This window comes from Rissa tridactyla, chromosome 1, assembly GCF_028500815.1.
Source record: "Rissa tridactyla isolate bRisTri1 chromosome 1, bRisTri1.patW.cur.20221130, whole genome shotgun sequence".
NCBI classification, from domain to species: Eukaryota; Metazoa; Chordata; class Aves; order Charadriiformes; family Laridae; genus Rissa; species Rissa tridactyla.
In genome coordinates this window covers 41,351,176-41,374,148 of record NC_071466.1, presented here as the reverse complement: position 1 = coordinate 41,374,148, position 22,973 = coordinate 41,351,176, and positions in this window count along the sequence as shown.

Below are 22,973 nucleotides of genomic sequence, written 5' to 3'. Positions count from 1 at the left end.
GCAAGGATGTTTTCCTTCCTGTATTTGTACTGCATACTGCCTTTATTCCATAATTCATTAGAAAATTCCTTTCATTATCATCTAAAAGTAACATTTCCTACTTGGAAGCATTTACTTTCAATGGTCTGGGTATAAAATAGGTTAAGAATTAGTCTTCCCAATGTGTGTTAATTAAGAAAACAATTTGTGTGTGCACATGTATGTATGTGTATGCATTTTTTTAATATGTTTGCTCACAGGTCATGCAATGGTTCTGAACCAAAATCTTCCAGTTCACTAGTACTGAAAAAGAAGTAGATAATTTTTGAAAAGTACAAACTGCTAGCACTGTCAAGACAAATATAGAATTTTTTATATAATGCGTACATTAATTATTATTCTGTCACATATGCTATTGTTTTTTCCTAATGCTATTAAGCTAGTAAAAACCATGGTTTACTTTTATGTGTTAATAAAACATAATTATTTAGTGTGATATTTATCTTACACAAAATGTGGTTCAGTTTTAATTCTCAGACATATGGGCAGGAGCATCATTTTATATGTTGAATTATTCTGGATTGAGATTCACTCATATTTTTAACCCCCTCCCTAGTCAGCAAAGAGGAATAAACACCTTTAAAGGGACACTCATACCATCCCAAAATAGGTATATATGACAAAATAGGATGACTCACTCTCTGAAGGTGCCTGTTTTCACTGACTTTGAAGGAGTCTAGGTAGACATAGACCAGTCATCTAACTTTAAGAAGTTTAAAGTTAGGAGAGATTAATCCTATAATTTACTTGTAGGAGAAAAGAGACCTGGATAAACTATTTCACCTATAGTCATAAAGTCATTAATTATGAGAAAGATAACTTGGCAATGGAGCATTTGTCATACTATTACAGTTGGAAAAGTCTCAATTTTCATGCAGCTCTTTCAATACCATTTGAAAGCCAGAAAAACACAATGTTAAATGATTATGTGAATGATGTGAAAATGCTGATAATAGACACAAAGTCCCAGATAAAAGTGCAAGATGCAATGCTTAACTTCCACAGTAAATGGAAATCATCCAAATCAAAACATAAGACTGTAAGAAACGGGACTGTAGAAATGTCCATAAAAAAAATCTTTAAAAAGCAATGCCTAACTCTATGTTACTTACATAAATCATTTTTAAAATATTCCATGGTCAAGAAGCAAACCAATAACAGCTGAATGTCTGATCCAAATCAAGTTAATTGGGGAAGTTGATATAAGGGAATTATTTAAGTCCTTTAGGTGATTTTTGAACAGCTTTCTCTCAGTGATTACTTTCCCTTATTTTTCAGAGTTAGTGATTCATTAAAACTTACTACTCAAAAGTTGAAACTGAAGACAATCTTTTGCTTACTCAGCTCAACCTCTGTGTCCAACTCTGGACCACTTGTCCCGGAATCCTGAGAAACATAAATAATAATAGTAACATTTTTAAAATTTCAAGAAATAAAACCAATACACGATTGCAGACATTTCTCTGCAATCTGTAAGAAAACAGATTTGCATATGTGCCTGTCTCTTTGCGTGTTGAAATGCAGACGAAAAATATATATAGCAATGATAAATGCTAACTAATAATTGGGAAAGATGTTATTGGGTGTTATGGCCCAAACTGCCTTTAAAACATTGAGGGGAATTTTCTGTCCTAATCCACAGGATATCAATGAAGTAAAGTTGCTTTCTACAGTCCTGCACTCTGGTAACACTTCCCTAAGACATGTCATTAGAGACTCTTCAATCAACAGAAAGAGTATTTGTCACTTCTCTCATTTTAGAGTCACAAGGGAGGTCATTATTCTGAAGAAAAGGAATAATTATTTTCTTGGGGTTTTTTAATGTTTTGGAAAATTGCATTTTCTGAGGTTTGGGGTTGGGAGGTGGGGGTGGTTGACAGTTTATTGTCTTTTGTTTTCCTTTTGTTGTATATTTGTGTTGCTTTTAATGTTCAAGCAGAATGGCACAACAGGGTGTGCATTATGGTATTCTAGCGGCATATGCTAGTGATTATTAGATATAAACCAGAAGACAGAATGCCAGCAACCTCCTAGACATTTCATTATTAGTTCATAATCATAATTCATTCCCGGGAGTATCTCATCATGTTCATGAGCTCTTTAGAAAATAAAAGATTAGAAGAAAACCCCTGCAAAATGGAGATTTTTTTTTTTTTCAATTAGGCAAAATATGGTACTAGAAAAAAATAAGACCAGATATTTTAAAAGTGATCATGATGATATTTTATGATTCCAGCAAATTTTTGCTCTACTTTTAGAAACATGGCGTACTGAAATAAGGACCTCTCTTGTTATACAAGAGCAACAGGATCTGCCTTCCTCAGGTTACTATAATTTCTTCCAGGGTCTTATATAAGGAGCTGATGTTCGATATTGGGCCATCACATATGCCAAAATGGCAAGTGTGCTCATTCATAGAAAAGAAAAACCTCCTTGTTCTGTGGGAAACAACATGAGTGAAGACTCTTTGGCTGCTTCTACACTCTTAAATGCATCTGCTCCAAGAAGCCATCCCTTGACCCAGGCTTACTCATATATCTCTCATCCACACTATTCAGCGTAGGGCAGCCTGCCATGCCCTCTTTAGCTGGGCGGCCACCTCCACATTGCATGGTGCTTGGTCTTAATCTTCCTTTGGGATCTGGATGCTCAGACGTGTTATTATCATTTTTGTCGCTGTGGGTTTTTTGGAGTTCTCAGTGGCTGAAAAAATGTGGTGACTGTGCCACAGCTCAACTGTTGCTGTTTCTTTTTTTAGAACATGAAATGGTGGTATGTATTTCCCTCCAATCAAAGAAAATCAGGGGAAGGCTGACCCAAATCGTCTTCTCCTTTAAAAAGACTTGCAAAAGTCATTATTCTAAGACATATTTTGAATTAGTACAATGCAGTCATACAGGCGCTCCTACATGTGTGTTCCTAAGTCTGCCTATGTACAGAAGTTGAATATGCCTCTTATTTTCAATTAAAAGTATATAAAATAATAAACAGAAGAAATATCGTAGCAAGATTTTATTTTTCCGGTGTTGATACTTTTGAATGTTTATACCAGTATTTTAGAATTTAGCCATATAGTATGGCTATTTCTCAAGGTACATATATATCGAGCACAGTTAAAAATTTATTCCTCTGAGTCATGGTGCTTATTCCGTTCTCTACAGTCAGACTAAGAAGATCAAGTAGCATGATAAATGCAAGGGTTTGGCTTGTAGTAAGAAATGTTCAGTGTCTAACATACCACTTGCACTTTTCACATGCTCAGAGGTGGAAGTGGAAGATTTTGAAGACAGATGCTACCTAGGGATCTTACCATCTCATTTTTAAGGCATCATATGTTGCTCAGATTATCACAATGCTGGTTGTCTGTTTACAAGTAGGTTTTTGACAAATTATTTTTTGTTGGAACTGGTACTTTTCAGTGGATTGTTCTGTTTTTTCCCAAGCCCAAGGTGGAACTTCTCTCTAAACTTTCTCTTGGGAAACTCTGCAGTGCTACTAGATGCGTTCATCCCACTTAAACAGCAGCTCCTGTCTGACCCTTGGGTCACAGCTTCAGCCTCCATGTCACTGAAATCACGCAACTGTTTTTCCCATCTGTGGCCACAACTTTTTTCTTTATGAATAAAGTATCTGAAGATATCATAAGCCACATTTTGGGTAGTTATACACATAACTGAGGCATCTTCTAGGGCAGTATGAATATAAGTCTTCAGCACCTATTTCAGGAACAACTTAAGTGTGTGATACAGCCAAAAGTTATCTTCATTGACCTATTTAAGTGCTCGGAAGTTTGATTAAAAGTGGTACTACTGATCTTTATGTATGTCCAGAATACGATTCATTTCCTTCACATAGCACGTTCTCCTACAGAAATTGAATACTCGAAAGTGAACTTTGTTATTCAAAATTAATGTAAAAAGCTGGATTTTCTTTTCCCTGGAGTTTTTGAAATCAATTTGACCTTTAGGCAAGTCTATGTATCAATTGTTTTAGGAACTGAAGCATTCCAGAAATTTGTAAATTGGAATGCTGAAACAAAATTTCGCCGCTTTGATCAAAGCGAGTTTGGACATACTGAAATGACTGTTTTCATTCTAAATTCTTCAGTTATCAGAAATCTTGTTTTCAAAACTCAAGCTCTGTTTAATTGCTCACTATGATTCTTTTGAACTCAAAATACTATTCAAACATATAGTTATGAGATAATTTTTATTTCCCATTTTTCCACTGGGTATTTTTAGCGCAAAATGCTTCAGCAAACTCTAGTTCTAAGTTTAGAGGAAATTAGAACTTCCACAGAGGTCACGAAGATGTTCCTTATGAGAAAATGCAGTGACAGTAAGTCCTGAAACTGTTGCAGTCTGTTTGCACTGGGAGAATGAGTGAGATAACTTGATGCTAACACCTAACCGCACAACAATCCTTCCTTTGCTTGCCTTTCCTCTGTCATCCCCTCTCTTTACAAGGACAAGTACCGGAAACCCCAAGGACCTGTACTTGCAGGAATACACTGTCCCAGTGTATTGGAGGAGGTTAGAGGGGTGCTTTGCCCACTGCTTAAAACTCACATGAGAGGCAGAGGATGGGGCATAGAACACACCTTATGCATATTTATATTTTTTTTGTTCTCTTAAAGTCAGAGAAGAAAGAAACAGAGGAACTGGGCATAAGGACAGGAAGAAAAAGGAAGATTTTTATTTCCACATGAAACTAATTCAGTAATAAATATATTGCAATATTTAAAAGTTTCCAGTATCTGCCTAATTGATGTGCATGTATGTACAGACTTGTTTTCCATATTTGTCATTTTTTTTCTTTCTAGAAAACCATATACTAATATAATCTTTTAGGAAAAATTTTAAGGAATAGGATCTTTGGAAAATGCTTTTTTATAATACTTTGATAATAATAACAACATAGTTTTAAGTATTTACCTGTGATTGTTTTAAGTATTTACCTGTGATTAAATGTATTGGTTTAGCTGATAATACTGGTTTTCCTCTTAACCTTGAAATCCAAACATCTTTTGAATTTACCGTGTTTAGCATGCATAGTGTGTTGTTCTCCTTTTTAACAGAAAATAAAACACATCTGATTAAAGCCGCCATATCAAATGACCCCATAGCAAATAATCAGTGGTAAAGTCTATGCCCTATGACAGTGCTATGACACTGGCTTGGGAAGTACATTATGTTATAAAGTCTATATAAAAGGAAAAATTTCACATCCTCATTTTAAATATGTCTCAGATTTTTAATCTCTTTTTGAAATTCTCCTTGACTCCCATTCTTTGATAAGACACTGGTAAATATTGATGGTGCTAGCAAAAAAAAAAAAAACAAACAAAAAAATGAAAACCTGCAGACATGTCCCTCATTATGAAATTTGTATAGATAGTTCCAATAAACAGGAAATTTTACATATATTCATACATATTTTACACATATTCATGTATATGGTCAGAGAGACAATATTTAACAACTGGATTCTCAAAAATAGAGACAAAGGTCAGACTGATTAAGGAGCCTCTGGGTAGCATCCTAGTTATTATTATATGTTCAACTGCTGCACTGGTTGCCATTGAAATTATTAAACTTTTGGTGAAGTCAAAAATAAACCCTCTACGAGAGATCTCTCGTAGATCTTTGACTGTTCTCCTCTGACATCATCTCACTGTCTATGCATCCCTTCATTGATTATATGGGGAATCTGTGGTTACTACACTTAGAGTTTATGAATATTCTAATAACCGCAGGTCATCGGGGACAGAAAGATGCTGGTATTTCCTTGGAATGTTTAGCGGTTGTGCAGAAAGTTCTTTAGAAAATACTTTTTGTTGCTGCTGCTGTTGTTTCTTTGGTTTAGGACACTGACCAGTTAGCATATGAATACATTTCTGGTTTTGTAAGAAAGAACACCATTACATGAAGCTGCCTGCAAACTTTCAAAAGCCATAAATAAATGATAAAATATTAGACCAAGACCTGGTTTAAAGAAAGTATTCAGCAGCCAAATGATATATGGTTTTCTATAATAGCATAGCTAATGACTGGGATTACGGATTGCAGGTGTAAACAGAATATCCAATACAGCAATAAAAACAATTAGATTGTTCAACTGTGAAAATACTAAGAGCACAGAGAAATAATGCAACACAGTGCAGGCCAAAATCTGCAAAGGCATTTTGGCACCAAATTCCCATAGATTTAAGCAGCAGATAAACACCCAAATAGTTTTTAATACTTAAATGATAGAATATTTAATAACATAGCTCTGGCTCATAGTAGTTGTTATTAAGATCCTGTGAAGCCTTTACTTGAACAAATTCCAATGATAATAAACAAGAAATTAATTTTAATAAACTAAGTAAAGACCTCATGAATCTGTAGAGGATAAGAGAATTCAATCTGCAGTAAAACACCTAATTCACCTGAGGAACCAAAAAAAACCCAAATACAAACTGACACAAAGAAATGCAAACAGGCAAATTGATATTCAATAAAAAGTGGAGGATTTAAAAAAGCAGTGGCACCTACAGATCTTTGTGGATATTGAAGACCTAATGCAGGATCAATGCACTGAGACAGGGTGGAAAAAGTTGACAGCCCAGTCTAGAAGGGGAATACTTGTGATCCATATGGCAATGGAGCAACTGCATGTATGTCATCCTGCAGCCACCTAAGTACTCTTATTCCATGAGTACTTAGAAAAGACTGAGTTTTTTCTAGACTTCTACAAAGAAAAAGAAAAAAAGAACTATTAGGGTCAGGGAAACCATAAAGGATGAGAAAAAAATAAAATATGAACAAGGTATATCACTAGCTATCGTCTATACATATTGGCAAGTGTTATCTGTATATGTATGTTTTATTATGCATTTAATATTGTATTTCAGACAAAAGAAGACAGACACTCTGCTTTGAGAATGACAGAGCAGTAGTGACTGGGTACATGTATAAAACATAACAGAAAAGAGTGAAACGATTGTATAGAATGATCCAAGACACTATAACCAAATTATAAGGGATCAAAAAAAAAAAGGAATTTTTAATAATTTTACAGAAGGAATCCTCGGCAGGTGTGAAATGCCAATTCTCCATTAACTTAAATGGTACTTGTAAGGTCTATCAGTTAATACTGAATTTTCCTATGATGTAGCTTACAAGAGGATCTGTTGGGACTGAATAGACTTTTAAGGTGAAACTCCATCTAATTTCATACACAAAAAAAATTATTATTTATCTGGTTTTTATTATGTCATTTAAACACCCTCCATTGAAAAAAAATAATTCTGAAATTAATTCACTGCTCTTTACTATGTATCTTAAGATGGGATGAGTACACATCTGGAATTACCTATCTCTGCACTGTCTATAAAGGAAGTAAAGATATTTAATGTAGATTAGATTAGCATTCACTTAAGTCAACATAGGTGTCTAGTGACACTGACACACCATTTAGGATATCCTCAGGTGGCTGACAGAACAGGACCAATGATAGACCACTGATCTCAATGATCTTCTGGAATAGCAGCAGAGGACGGGACAGGATACTGTCAGACATCCCAGATAGGTACCTCCGTATGGCAGCAAATTGGTCCATAGATGCCTTAATTTTATAGAGTTGGGGCTCAGTTCAGCCACCTAAAAATGACGAAGGTCACTTGAAATGCCCCAGCTATGCAGCACATCCACATGATGCTGGCAAATATGACACAGGATGTATGAGCACTGTAAGCCTATGTATGAGAAATTGAACCAAGTTGCTGGTCACCATCCTGCTTAAATTAACCTAATGGAAGTGTTTAAAAACATACATTCAAATATTTCTCTAAAGTAAATCATTGTAGCTTTGCTTGATTCATGTATTTTATCAGCTGCATGTCAGTTGAAGACCTAGTATAGTGTCTAAATAATAGTCTTGGAATGTGAGGCTATGGACTGTCAAGATTTTACATCTTTCAGTTGCATGAGCACAGGCATACAAGAAAGAAAAGACAAATCCATAAGTTATAAAGAGAAGTGCAGGTTTTACATTTGACATAACAGGAGAATATCAAAGTTGAAAGGGAAATATTTTATTGTGTTTGTATTTTTTATCTTCACTACACAACAGAAGATGTGTTTTCAGTAAAGCCAGTATAATCTGATGTAAAAGGAAATAGGTAGCTGCTTTCTGTACTTCATGAATTAAAGCAGCAATATGTTACAGCTATGCGAATCACTCAGATTTGTTTATAGAACCAAAGAATGGTTTGGGTTGGAAGGGACCTTCAAGATCATCTAGTTCCAAACCCCTGGCCATCATCAGGGACACCTCTCACTAGACCAGGCTGCTCAAAGCCCCATCCAGCCTGGTCTTGAACACCTCCAGGGAAGGGGCATCCACAGCTTCTCTGGGAAACCCATTCCACCGCCTCACCACCCTCACAGTAAATTTCTTCCTAATATCTAATCTAAATCTCCCCTCTCTCAATTTGAAACCGTTACCCCTTGTCCTATCACTACATTCCCTCATAGAGTCCCTCCCCGTCCTTCCTGTAGGCCCCCTTTAGGTACTGGAAGGCTGCTGTAAGGTCTCCTCGGAGCCTTCTCTTCTCCAGGCTGAACAACACCAGCTCTCTCAGCCTGTCCTCCATAGGAGAGGTGCTCCAGGCCTCTGATCATCTTCATGGCCCTCCGCTGGACCCATTCCAACAGGTCCATGTCCTTCTTGTGCTGAGGACTCCAGAGCTGCATGCAGTACTCCAGGTGGGGTTTCACCAGAGCAGAGTAGAGGGGCAGAATCACCTCCCTCGACCTGCTGGCCACGCTTCTTTTGATGCAGCCCAGGATGTGGTTGGCTTTCTGGGCTGCAAGTGTGCATTGCCAGTTCATGTTGAGCTTCTCATCCATCAGCACCCCCAAGTCCTTCTCCTAAGGGCTGCTCTCAAGCCATTCACAGGCCATTTTTGTTGTTAATGCTGTCATTTCTCAGTGTAAAAGTACTTGTCAAAATAAACATCAGTAAGATCAGTCAGACATGTTCAAATCTTTAGAACTTATGAAGAATCAATTTGTGACTTTTACAGACATTCCTCAAAGTCTTCAGTAACAAAATGAGGAATTGTAATCTCTGTGCAATAATTTACATTTTTCTTTTTAAGTCACAGCAGTGCTCAAAAATTTCCCATAAAACACCTATATTTTTGTATTCAGGAAAGTGTATGTGTTACTTTTGTGCAGTATAAAGGCTCAGCTGCATCACCAAACAGAAACATATATTCCTGGGCTTCTTTGTAGTTTTAACTCCGACTGGAAAAATCATGTAGCCATGGAAATCAGATCGGGGGTTTCTACCCTTTCTGAAACATCATTCTCACTTTAAAATGGACTTATTATTTTTGCAGTTTCTACAGTCTGTCTTGAAATGGAAGACAATACTATGATGACAAGCAGGGATATGAGCAGAAAAAAATGTAAAGGAGTTTCTGCATCAATTATGAGTTTTCTAGCTATTATTTCTGGAAATAGATTCCGATTTCTCAACCTTTCTTATTTGCTTTCACTGAGAATATGCATTTCAACCACTGCATTGACTGTGGATTGTTTTCAATATTTGCAGTCTCAAACTGCTTTATAAGATTAGTCATATACCTTAAGTTTTATTATTTCTCTCCATTGGCTAAAAGACAAAACATTGCTTTCTATATTTTAGGTTGCATAGGCTCTGACTCAGGCAGAGAGAGATAGCAATTAATGCAGAATTAAACCATCTTCTTCTTTCTATTGCACAAGATTAATAATTATGTAGTAGCAAGAAACGTGTAACCCACTCTATGGATGGAAAAACATAACCCATGGAAATAATACATCTCAGTTACCTTATGTATGATTTTCTCTTCTTACAATCACATGTTAAATTGGTTTGGCATTCACATGTGCAATACATGAAGGACATGATAATGGTTTTTAGTCCATGTGATTATTTATATTTCTGTTAATTTAGAATGGTTATGGAAATATTTTAATGTATTTCCAGAAAAGCAGAATTCACTTTACACTTTATTTAGGCTGAAGTTTGCCCAGGCTTTGATTCTTGGTTCCTGAATAATTTTCTAATTAACACTTTTTTATTATCTTTATTTTTTCCCTTTTATTCCTTTTGAAGTATTCTGAGAGTTAATAATGTCTTACGTAGTTCAAGTTCTCACTTTTGAAGGTTCAGAATTTCTACACAGAAAATTCTGTTCGCTGCAGTTGATGAAGCCATTAAAAACATTCTGCTGTACCTAATCCAGCACTGCTCTATGTGCAAGATGAATACTAAAAGCACCATTAGCAGCAGAGACAGAGAGTTACCAATCACTTATTGATGATTATGTAATTAATTAAGTAGTTGCTTCCCATTAACATTTTCAAACTGAGTGTACATTTTCTGTTATGTATCCAAAACCAAGTATTTGTCGAATTGGAGGACCAGTCTGAGTTGCTTTCTTAAGTACTTTCTAACCAGGGAGTTGCAGGAAACAAGAAGCAAGCGTTATGCAGCACATGGCTCAGGTCTGCGGTCATGACTCACGATCATGCTACGTTTCTTGTACTGCAAAGGAACAGCACGTACTTCACCATGCACAAGAGACTTCTGTCTTCATCCTTGTGTTAAAGTTTCTTTCTGTTGTTATGGATAAAATAACCCTTAAACTATCCTAAAAGTCAAGGACCTGTTAAGAGCAGAAATAAGCTTATACAGTAAAAGGTTCCAGGGTTGGGTTTGCGTCATGAAAAGAGTACCTGATTGATGTATGTGTTTATTTCTGCTTTTTGAGACTCTACAAAACGTACTATTGCACACTTAACTAAGCTTCCTATCCACAGTGCTTTCTCCAGAAAACATCTGCAGCAAGGATACCTTAAATTTTTCAAAGGAGAAATTCCTTCTATTAAATCTTGTGCCAGTTGGGTAAACATCGCAGATTTCCCTCAAACTTGGCTTTCCTATTGGTCTTAGAGAACAGAAATGCACAGTTGTATCTTCTGTTTATATCCCAGTGTTGCCACTTCACTATTCTGTAGCTTGAGAAAAACATTGTGATTTGGGAGGGGGGCGGGCTATGCACGTGGTATAATATCACTTCTCAGACTGATATTTCAAAAGCGTCATGAAGTGTAATTAATGTATATTAACTTCTTTATATGGAAAGGCTCTTTAATATTGATTCAAGGGAAAATAGAGCTTCATTCCAACACATGCTCACACAATCAGCTCTAGGAAACCTCTCAACACAGGAATACAACCAGATACATCGATGACTGTCTAATTCTTCACTTTCGGGGCTGACTTGACATCAAGGAAAAGTTCCCGCTATAATAAACTGAAATGTTTCTTTGCAACATTTACAAGCTCCTGGAAAAATTGCCTAAAGCCTCAAAGGTTTAAGGTTTTTGTCTAATAAGCAATTTAAATAATCCTGTTAATTTGATAAGTCAATAAAAAATAAACAATGAAGACTCCTTTACGTAACTTTAGATGGAAAGCTACTCTTCATGCTTTTTTAAACCAGTTCTATTATGTATTTGCTCCACTCAGACAGTTATGAATATACCTGCCCCTAAAAATCCCTGGCAAATGGAAGTCTAAGAGAAGGCAATGAATCTACTCATGATGGAGAACTTATCAAGGTAACGATACAGTCAGAGAGGGGAAAAAAAAGCTGACGTATTAAAAATGCCTTTACTATTGCAACTCTTATTCCAAGCATGCTTTTTTAAAATAAATAAAACCATATATGTTCAGATCAGTGGGCATGCTGTCAACAAACATCACTCATGAAGGCCCACTTACTGCTAACTGCCCATCTCTCTTCCAACCACCTCTCATTTCTTGCTCACATTTACACACAACATATTGCTGTGTCTGCATCAGATTCCTCTTCTTCATGCCTCTTGCTACACACATCCTTCTCCTTAAGCTAAATGATATTCCTAGGCACAGGATGATATTACAAGGAGACAGACTCTTTGTTTTTTGCCTGCTTCAGTCAATAAAGATTAAATCATAGATGCTTTTTTGTTTGACTTTTTTTTTTCTTTGTTAGAGGTAGTATTGAGAATACAATGTCAGAAAATGAAAAGATTAAGATTGGAAACAAGCTAACTTGTCTGTATCGCCCACTATCTTTCATAATTCTCCCTTCTCACATAGCCTTCAGATGCTACTTAGAAGAGCACAAGTCTCACAAGCACCCCATGTCCCACCTACCATCCCATGTACATATCTTGGTAATGCACCAGTATGTGAAATGACAATACCAGCATTTGTTTAGACAACTAAACTGAGACACTCATCAACATATTCCGAGATGTCTAGAGAGGTTTTCATCTGACCAGCCATAGGTGTCTCACTTGCAATGAATTTTAGAGACAGAGGCCTAGAAACTATTGGCTGTATTAACTCAATTTTCAATGACCTCCTGAAGTTCATTTCATGTCTCTAATACAAAGCTTTAATTAAAAGAAAGTGCTAGCTTTCCTCTTTCCAAGATATCCTGGGTTTGTGAAAAGGAGGTTCTTTGGCATTCATCCCTCTGCTGTGGCTTTGGAGAGGTATACAAGTTTAGCACCCTTGAATACCTTCATTAGCTTCTCAGACTCCATAACACTCTCTGCTAAGGGCTGTACAAAGCCATGACACAAATCTCAGTTATCAAAACCAAAAATATGAGTAAAATACATACATCCTTTTGTAGCTGAGTTTTTTTTGTTTCAGATAATCCTCTTTTCATGTTCTGCACTCGTGCCAGCATGTGCCACTAGCATCTTTACTATGTATGTGCACACTCATATTATACACAGTGAAAATCATCAGTTCTTGGTAGGGACCATAGAATCATAGAATTGCCTAGGTTGGAAGAGACCTTTCATACCATGGAGTCCAACCATCAACCTAACACTGACAAAACCCATCACTAAACCACATCTCTAAGCACTATGTCTACCCGTCTCTTAAATACCTCCAGGGATGGTGCCTCAACCACTTGCCTGGGTAGCCTGCTCCAATGCTTAATAACACTTTCAGTGTAAAAAATTTTCCTAATATCCAATCTAAACCTCCCCTGGCACAACTGGAGGCCATTTCCTCTTATCCTATCACCTGTTACTTGGAAGAAGAGATCAATCCCCACCTCCCTACAACCTCCATCGAGAGACTTGTAGAGAGTGTCAAGGTCTCCCCTCAGCCTCCTTTTCTCCAGCCTAAACAATCCCAGCTCCCTCAGGCCACTTCTCATGGCTTGTGCTCCAGACCCCTCACAAGCTTCATTGCCTTTCTCTGGACCTGCTCCAGCACTTCAATGTCTTTCTTGTAGTGAGGGGCCCAAAACTGGACACAGTACTCGAGGTGGGGCCTCACCAGTGCTGAGTACAGAGGCACGATCACTTCCCTAGTCTTACTCTCCACACTGTTCCTGATACACGTCAGGATGCTGTTGGCCTTCTTGGCCACCTGGGCACACTGCTGGCTCATATTCAGACGGCTGTCGACCAACACCCCCAGGTCTGGTCCTTTTCTGACAGGCAGCTTTTCAGACACTCCTCCCCAGGCATGTAGCGTTGCATGGGGTTGTTGTGACCCAAATGGAAGTACTTCTCATAATGGAAGTAACTGTGGTACTCTGTTATGAGGTAGAGATTGATCCTTGTTCAGAGTGTCTGAGGAACCAATGTGGTACAAAAGCAGAAACAAGGAAAGGAGGAAAAATGTACAGACCTTTACCACAGAGCAAACCTGGGACAAGACCCGTGAACCTAATAAAGCTACAAGAGTGTTGCAGTGCAGAGAACAATTATGAATCAGTATTTTGCAAAGGAAAAGGGTTACAGGTAAAGGAACTGAAGACAGAGAATGCTCATGTAAAGGAACAGGTTTATGATACTTCCAGTTGTTTAGCTTAATCCCTTCAAGCCATTCCAGGGTAGGCGTGAGAACATGCTTCCTTTGTGCAATTTAGTCCTTCTGAAAAGCTGAAGCCAAAACCTTTTACACCCACCCATGAAAACCATGACTGGTATGCCACTTTTATTTCTACTGGCTAATTTATTCTAAAAACACCTCTAAAATATTACAATGTCAACAGCACAGGGTAATGGAGGGATTGCGAGTACTTTCATGACAGGAGTTGAGGCGCCCAGGCTACTCTTTTCATTTGTCACGGAATCAATGCAAACACATCTGTTAATTACTACTTCTCAGCCAAGCCTGCCATTGCCTGCCTAAGTGCTTCGCTCCCACTCCCATGGAAAGCTAAACTGCCTTGTTAAATCTCAGGTGAACTGAGCTAACCTCTGCCTTCGCAGTGAGCCAGAAAGGGATGGTATTCTCTGAATCATACAGCTGTCTCAGCTGAAAGGCAACAGTTTACGCCATCACCAGTCCAGTCTCTGGCTGCAGCGGGCCTTAAGACAGATATAAGAGCAGTACGCAGCACCCTCCCAGGCTGCAGACTGAGGTGCAAGCTTACATTAAACCTTGAGTATGAAAAATCCTTTCTGGCTGAACAGATTCTGTGGCTTTGGGATTATCACACTTTGTAAAGAGATGATCGGAAAGATTATATTTCTCATCTGCTTCATATAATAACAGATGCTAAAATAAGGTGTAAGCAGTGAAAAATCAAGATCTTGAATCTGTTTTAGTTGGGTAATAACCGAAGGATTAGAAATTTTTGATATTTTTTTATGCAATAAAAATAATTCAAAAGCTGTTTTAATCATAAGAGGTTTAAAAGGATCCAAGGTAGCATGCTGCTATGGGTAAAAATGTATCACCTTTCATTATAAATCAGGTTTTCAAGGATTCATAACACATTTAAAAACTTACTTGATGCTGGCATAAAACGTTCAGTACAAGAGCATGTATAGGGGAAAAACACAATAGAAATCTTTTGCCTATTTCTGGGTTATATACACCAAGAAAAAAATAAATAGCAGTTTGTCACTGAGAATGAAAGGAAATAATGATACCAACTGTAGTCCATTTACTGTCAAGTCAACCATTTCTACACGCACATTTGCACCTTTATTGGATACCTAAGCAAAGCCGTCCTCCTTTAGCTGAAATTTTCAGGGCCATTCAATGAACGGATGCCTTTGGGCATCTCTCAGAAGGACAGAAGAAAAAGCTAGAGAGACAGAAGCTTTGTTGTTTACAGATATGTTTTCTGTGTAAATACAGCTAATTTTTTTCCACAAAAATTTTACTGAGAGATTTAGTATGCAGACTAACAGTGACCGTATGTCGTAGCTACACTGGTAAATATAAAACCTAATAGCTTCACTCTGCCAAAAAAAAACCAAACAAACCTAATTAAAAGTGCTGATCCTTAACCAAGTCTTAATTCATTCAGTTTTCTTGGCAGGCTAGAGGTTTTCAGTAACACTTATTCCATATGTCCATCTGGTGAACATCTGAGGAAGGTAACTAGTGGAAATCTCAGATGTGGTTCCTTTATCATTCATAAACAAAATGTTATTTAAACAGCATCTGAAGCCTGGTTATTTGCCATGTGTGTTTGAGTTTATTACGACTATATTTCCTTGTTAGACCAAATTCTGGATTTAGTATTCATTTGAATAGAGTATGCAGTGAAATTATTTTAATATCCAGATTTAATTTAAATGAGAGGAAAGAATGTTTTAATTTAATTTGTCTAAAATAAATACTCTGTAAATATAACAAGAGGTCCTCTACTGCTGCTGTTGACTTAAATGGAAGTAAAATAAAATAAAAAAATTGGCATGTAAGTTTAATTACCTGTAAGGTAAGGCCTGCCCTTCTAGTCAGTTCTGCATCTTTTGGATCTTGGCATCTTTTAAGGAACTCTATTGATTTTAGAGAAAGCTCAAACAAATGATCAACCATGCAATGCACTGAGTAAGGTATTAAGATCAAATTGTAAAACATTCTGTGGCAAGAATGTTAGAAAGACAATCACAAGCATTTAAGAAATAACTCTTTTACTTACCCTAAAACCCACTTATCTTGTTATAGAGTTGCAATTAATTATAATTATTATGCACTGTTAGATTTTAAATTATTGTTATTCTTTAAAGATGAGCAACTCATGAAGAAACTACAGTTCTTTAAAAATTATTATTGTTAATTAGCTTCCAACTTTCTGTTGCCTCAAAAGTCAATTTACCTACATGCTGTTAAAGGTTAGTTTTTATAAATTTTTGTTTAATTGCTTCCTACTCGTTTTCCACTTCTTTTGTTTGTATCCACTTACCTTCAAAGACTCTGTACCAATCTAATTAGTCCTACTTGACAATGTTTAATCAAAGCAAAATAACTAACAAGATGGTTTCAGAACATCCTATAGAGTTTATTGAACATGCCTTGAGCATTAGAGACAAAATGCAGTGTTTGGAAGACCATTTAGATAGTGTCGATTGCATCTTCTGACAGGTTCACATTTTACCTGAATATATGGTCATTTCTTTTAATTTGTATCAGAACAGAGCTGTGAAAGGTGCCATTCAAAGGCCATTGCCAGTCAAGTCCATCCAAAAGCTTCAGACAGACACTGAATATCTGAAGAACAATTTCAGGTCTCTTTTTTTTTCATTGTTTGTTATTTCCAATTTTTTCCCCCGGGCACTCCTTTGGCATTTTTAATAAAGTTCACAGATTTTCATCATCCGATATTTTCATGGCATGACATTTAGTGTCTTTCCAGATCATCCATAAAGGCTTTAAATGCTAAATATATTAAGGCTGATTAATAAGTCTTCTTCTGCACCATTGTACCTATCTGAAAGCATCACCCTTCAGCACTTTCCTTCATTTATAGTTTCGGGCTACTTCTCAATATACTCTGAGTTAACATTTTCAGTAAGAGAGGTTGTCTTTATCTACTGCTGTCTCTTCTTTCATGAATGTTGTAAATGTTCTTTATTCTTTTAATTAATACATTGAATAAATTTCTTTGTGATTTAATATTGTTCATGCACCATAGTCATTGTTTCTTGAAATAACATCAAAAACTTAAATGAAACAGAATGTGTCAAGTTTTTCTGTCTTGTAACAAGGATTCTTACTAAAGTCAGACTGCCTTTTAGTTAGATATCTATTGGAATATTGAAGGGCATTTTAATTCTCTAGCAGAGTCTAGCTGTCACCATTTCTATGGGGTAAATAGACATCTGAATCAATCATAATGTCCTGAATACCACGATGAGTACTGAGTGCAATTTCGTGTGAAAACTGGTCCAGGCCATTTAGAGTGTTATTTATCTCACATGTGATCTCTAACACAATGTTCCTTTTGCAACAGTTGAGTTAGGGAACAGATTTCAACTATTGTCATAAAAAAATCTGTCATATATTGGCAGATAATTTTTCTGCTTTACCATTAATTCTGAATTGTTTCATTCAGAGGCCTAAAAGAATACGAGAGTTGTAACTTTCAAGGACAGATGTAAAACATGTCTTTGCTTTGGCATTGCCTTGACAGTGTATTTGTTATACATTCAAGTCCTGATATTTAGCTCCTGGGGAGAGTTAAGTGCAATTCCTTGACTGATCTGAGAGTTTCTTTTGAATCTTATATACATATATTGCAATCCTACCATGACAGGGATTTGGAGTTGACAGAGATTGGAGACAATGTCTCTGGAGACATTCAAAACCCAGCTGGACTCGTTCCTGTGCAGCCTGCTCTATGTGAATCTGCTCTGGCAGGGGGTTGGACTAGATGATCTTCTGAGGTCCCTTCCAACCCCTATCATTCTGTGATTCTGCGATTCATTCTGTGAACTGTATTGTTGATCCATTCAAGTGCAGTTTACAGAAAACCATAAAGTGTTTAATAACAAATACAAGGTTTCATGATCTTCTTTTATTGTGCTTTTTGACATACTTAAATTCCACATGCAAAACACAAATTTGTAACTAGCCTTTCTCAATTAATTTGCAAGTGCTGATGGAACAGTGCACAGACTCTAGGTCCTCAGATAACTTGTCAGTTTTCAACAGTGAAAACCTCAGGTAATCATTTTGGAACATGCTAGAATGTTATCATGAATATTTGATTGCATCAAAAGGTAAACATGTTTCACGTGAAAATAAAACGTATTGATGTTTGGTATAGTTTGAGTTCTAAGAATATTATACTCTCACTAAGTTACTTTTCTTTCAGCTACAGCATAAATAATCAATTCAAAGAGATAAAATGGTGAATGTCATGGTCATGAACTTTGCAGGAATACCTGTAAATAAGTACATTATATTTAGAGTAAACACATTAATTTTATACTTTATAGATTAACTTTTATTGAAGGTATAAAATCACAGAATAAGAAAGCAAATTCTTCTTCTAAAGTACTGCTGATAGAAACTCATGCAAACCATGCAAAGTCTGATTATTAAACAAGATGTTTTCTTTCAGTGAAAGAATGACTTGAAGCATAAATACTTTCTTATTGTACTATAATCATTTTCCTGGGCATACAGTTAAAATAATGTTACTTATCATACAAGAAGAAGTTGAAATAGTCTAGTAATACACCAAAATATATGAACAAATGTCAATACAAACTTACAGCATATTATATAAACTCCAAGCCAACAGAATCTTAGTGTAACAATGTAGTTGCTGTTACAGTGTTATTTCAGGATTCAGGTACTGAATGGACAAAATTAAAAGGATAAATCCGTATTTATGGTTTCACACCAGAACGTACGTAACTGAGAACCAATTGCCAAAGACAACATGTGAGAGATGGGGTCGCAGCCCTTCACTGAACTTTTTCACATCTAGTCCTTGAAATCCCTTCTGACCCTTTTTTATTTAACAGTGCAGAAATATCCATGTTTCAAGAGAGAGAAGGCAAGTGCTTAGTATGCACCTTAAACTCAGCTTGGAAGCCTAAGTATAGTACTGTGCCAGAAAATAATTCTGATTTTATGCTCGAGTTTCATAAAACTATTGGCACAATTTCCCTTAAGGATATGAAGTACTGATACCACACATCTTTGGAAGCACTATCAGTTTATCTGAGCTGAGTGTTGAGACACTTTCATCTTACCAAAGCCCTTTTGGGATCCAGAAAAAAGGGTATCCCTAGGTCTAGGCTCCATAAAGGACTCAACTGACTATGTACATGCAGAGTGTCCCTACCATATGACACGAGCTCAGAACCTAGCTGGAGTACCCATCTTCTACAGAATAATGTTCTAATTAGGGCATTTGCTCAGAATTTTAAGCATAATTGAACCTAAGGAGGTTTGCCTGTACAACTGTGTCTTCCCAGACCACTGTTCTAACCACCATCCAAAAAAACTAAAAACCAAAACCACAAAAATCTCTCCTGTGTCAGAATAGTCTGTTCTGATGAAAATGTGACTGACTTAAATGTGTGGATGCAAAATAAGTGAACCTGCCTTGGTATCCTAGTGGGTATGCAGCGCTTTAAAATATTTCCTTACTCTATTATTTTATTTTTTACTCTATTTTACCCCTGTGAAAATGCACTCCTGTATGACAAAATCTGGGAAATTAGAGAACACAGGTCATCCCAATGCTCTTCTGTCTCAGATTTTTTTTTATGGCTGCAAACAAAAGCTGATGAGAAATCAGAGCTCAGTTGCCAAGATTTCGGGGTGAATGTAAATGCATCTGAAGGTCCAGGTTTCAGTCTGGGAAACTACATGTAAAAGCAGTGCACTTTCTACTATTTAGTATTTGAATGTTCTATAGGCCATTGAATAGACTACCCACATGCAGTGCTGAAATAAACTCTGTATAACAGAAGTTTTTAAAAAGTGTTTGCAATTTTCAGAAGATAGCTGCAGCAATTATAGTTTAGAAAAATACCATCAATGTATTTCATCTCCAGAAAAATAGCTAGGAAAGCTCCTGAAGTGCATCATGACTCTGCTAAAGCAGCTCTGCAGAGCATCTGTGTCCTTGTGCAAATTTAAGTCACCCTTGCATTCCAATTATCTCTTGGTCTGGTTTCATTTCTGACGCAAAACAGAGCTGCTTTGGGGTTATTTTAATTGGCATTAGCAATTAAGCCCCCCTCTCCCCCCGATTGTTCCCATTTTATGGAATTTATCAGATTATAGCAGTACATCTTCATGTGTATCTCCAGTGTCTCATATAACATTCCTAACAAGAGGAAACTAGTTGCACAGGAAAAGGTATTTTGATTTTACATTGTCAACATCTTTACAAAGGGGAAGATCTGAGATATCTAGGAAAGGAACTACTGCAGCAGTGCAAAGACATAGGAAAACCTGACAGAGCCCCGATATGTATTCTTCAGGCAAATCTTTTGTGTGTGTTTGAAACTTGCGTGTTAAATATTTTCAAATAGCTTGGGGGGTTGCCCAAAGTCAAGGATGAAGTAGGGGCTGTGATGTTCTCGGTCTCATAATCAGACTCAAATTAAAACATTTACAAGTATGTTAGAGAAAGATCAAGCAAAAATGACTACACTTGGCTTCTGAGCCAAGGAAAATAAGCCTTCTACTTGCAATCTCTGCCTTCTGTTAAATCTTTCATAGAGAACAAGTACTAATAGTCTGAACTCTCTAACCTCTTCGTGATGGGTAAGTAGTAGCCTGATCTCAGTAACATCTCTTTGGGGTTCTAAGACAATATGGCTTGATAGCTACATATATGCTGTGTTTTAATTTAAGAAATAATTTTATTCTTGTTCAGATAGATTGGGACCTTGCCGACAGGCGACACGCTATGGTGTGCAAGTGCTTCTGAATAGACATCATTGAAAACTTAGAGCTAAATCCATCTTACATTGACCAGTGATTTAAATGAACTCTTTAATATCATCAAGAGAACTCTAAAACTGATTCAAGCAATGTCCTCACCATACTCACAAAGATCACAAAAATTCAAGGACTGATCCTATAATTAGAGAATCCCCCCAAAAGAAAAGTAGAAAGACCGACTGAAAAATGAACTATTGTACTAAAGCACGTAAGAGATCTTTAAAAAGAACTTAGTAAGTTTCTAAACAAAGCCTGCATTGAGAAGCAATGAAAACATATGCTAATAGAGATGATTAAATATTAAAAGATGAGTCTTCTGGCTTTTTCTCTAGGATTTAGGCCCCTTATGTGCAATCTTTAATAACTATTCTTGCTGTCAGTATTAAGTGGTTTTCATAAATCTCCGCCAATTTAACCAATATACATCTTCAAAGAAGACTGCTTCAAAGAAGACTGCTTTATAACAGTCATTGCATGAGGGATACAAAGGAGAGCCAGCAATTGATGCACGTACCATTGAATGATACAGGCAAGCTCACAGACAAGCTGCTTAGTGCTTGCTCCATCTCTACATGATCTCTGTAGGAAACAGCGAGTTGGAAGGATCCAAGACAGTCAAGGACTAAGGTAGCAATAAGGCGGTGTGGGGATCAGGGGTCTAGTACTCAAGCGCCACCTCTATCATATTTTCATTTTGCAGTGAATATTTTTTCATAAATATTCCTAAGAATCTTTGCAATGTCTGGGGAAGTGCTCCAGATACGATGCATGCAGCACAAAATCATAAAGCATGCATTATACAGCAATAAATAAAAATAGTACACATCTTTGGAACACCGGTCTCCTTGGCAGAATCCCAAGCACTGAGTTAAAGCATACTTTAATACATTTGAGTGCTTAAGGTTGCTTGGGAGTCAAACAAGTAAGGAATTTATTTAAGAAATACTTTGTCAAAAAGTTTCAGGTTGATGAAGCATGATGAAAAGCAGAAGTAATAACTTTCTGATGGTATAGACATGAGCTGGAACACAGCAGACTCCAGTTCAGTTTTGTTCTCTGGAAACAGATTTGAACCCAGAGAAAGTCTACTCTACTTCCCTCACACTCTGATTGCACATGCTAATCACCAAGTTTTAAACCCCCCCCTCCTTTATTTCTTTCTGGCTCAGTGATTATTTAATTATGTAAACAATATTGAGGAGCTCTCCTGGAAGAAACTGAGCAGAACTCTATTCTGAATAGTGCATGTCCAAAGGTTTCAAATTGCTTCTCTAGATTAGTCAGAGTAAGAACCTGAAATCAGGTTGTATCTATCCATAGCAAATGCCTTACCAGCTGGCCCAGCTGGCCTCATTCAATTAATGGGGACTGGTGGATCATTTTTTCATGGGGATTTCTCAGACACATACCATTTGTGCTATGATATGTAATAAATCTTATCTTGCTATTTTTCTTTCCTGCACTAAATCGCAGGTTTGCAATTAGGCGAGGACTTATTGTGGTAGCCATGGCATGTTTGTGACACTTTTCTAGCGAACCATTATTTATAATCAGTCAGGTTTATCTCTTGCTAACCTTCAAGCTATATAGACAAATTAAAGTAGGTTTTTCCTAACTTCAGTAGGGAGGATGCTCCTGCAGATGGGTAGCTCAGAAGTGTATTTGGGGCATAACTTGACAAGCTGCTTTTCTTGGGTTTTTTTGGTGGGGTTTTTTTGTTCTTTTTTTTTTTTTTTAAAGTGAACTTATTGCCTGTGAGCATAGGCAGATTAATAGCCCTGAAAACCTTAATGAATTCACAAAATAAGTATATTATGAAAAGCACATGCCTAACTCTTTACCACTCATGTAAGGAAACCACCTTTGCAGAGTATAAAAGGAAGTTAATTTCCTGAAATCTGTTTGAAATATTCTTGACAATGGCACTAGTTATTTGCACGGGAAGAGACTGTCTGATGTGAATATCTGTATTGTGAGGCTCTGATAAGTCTCATCTGGGGCTCTGCTTCTGCTACTCTGTTAACATAAAGCAGCCCAAAATTAGTAAAAATTTCCCTCTGATCATAAACTCCTATGTCGCAGCTCCCAGCGTCTAGCACAGAGTGCTCTTTCAGGGACAAACAAACCGGACAGGATTTATCTGATAGGCCTGAGGTTAATTT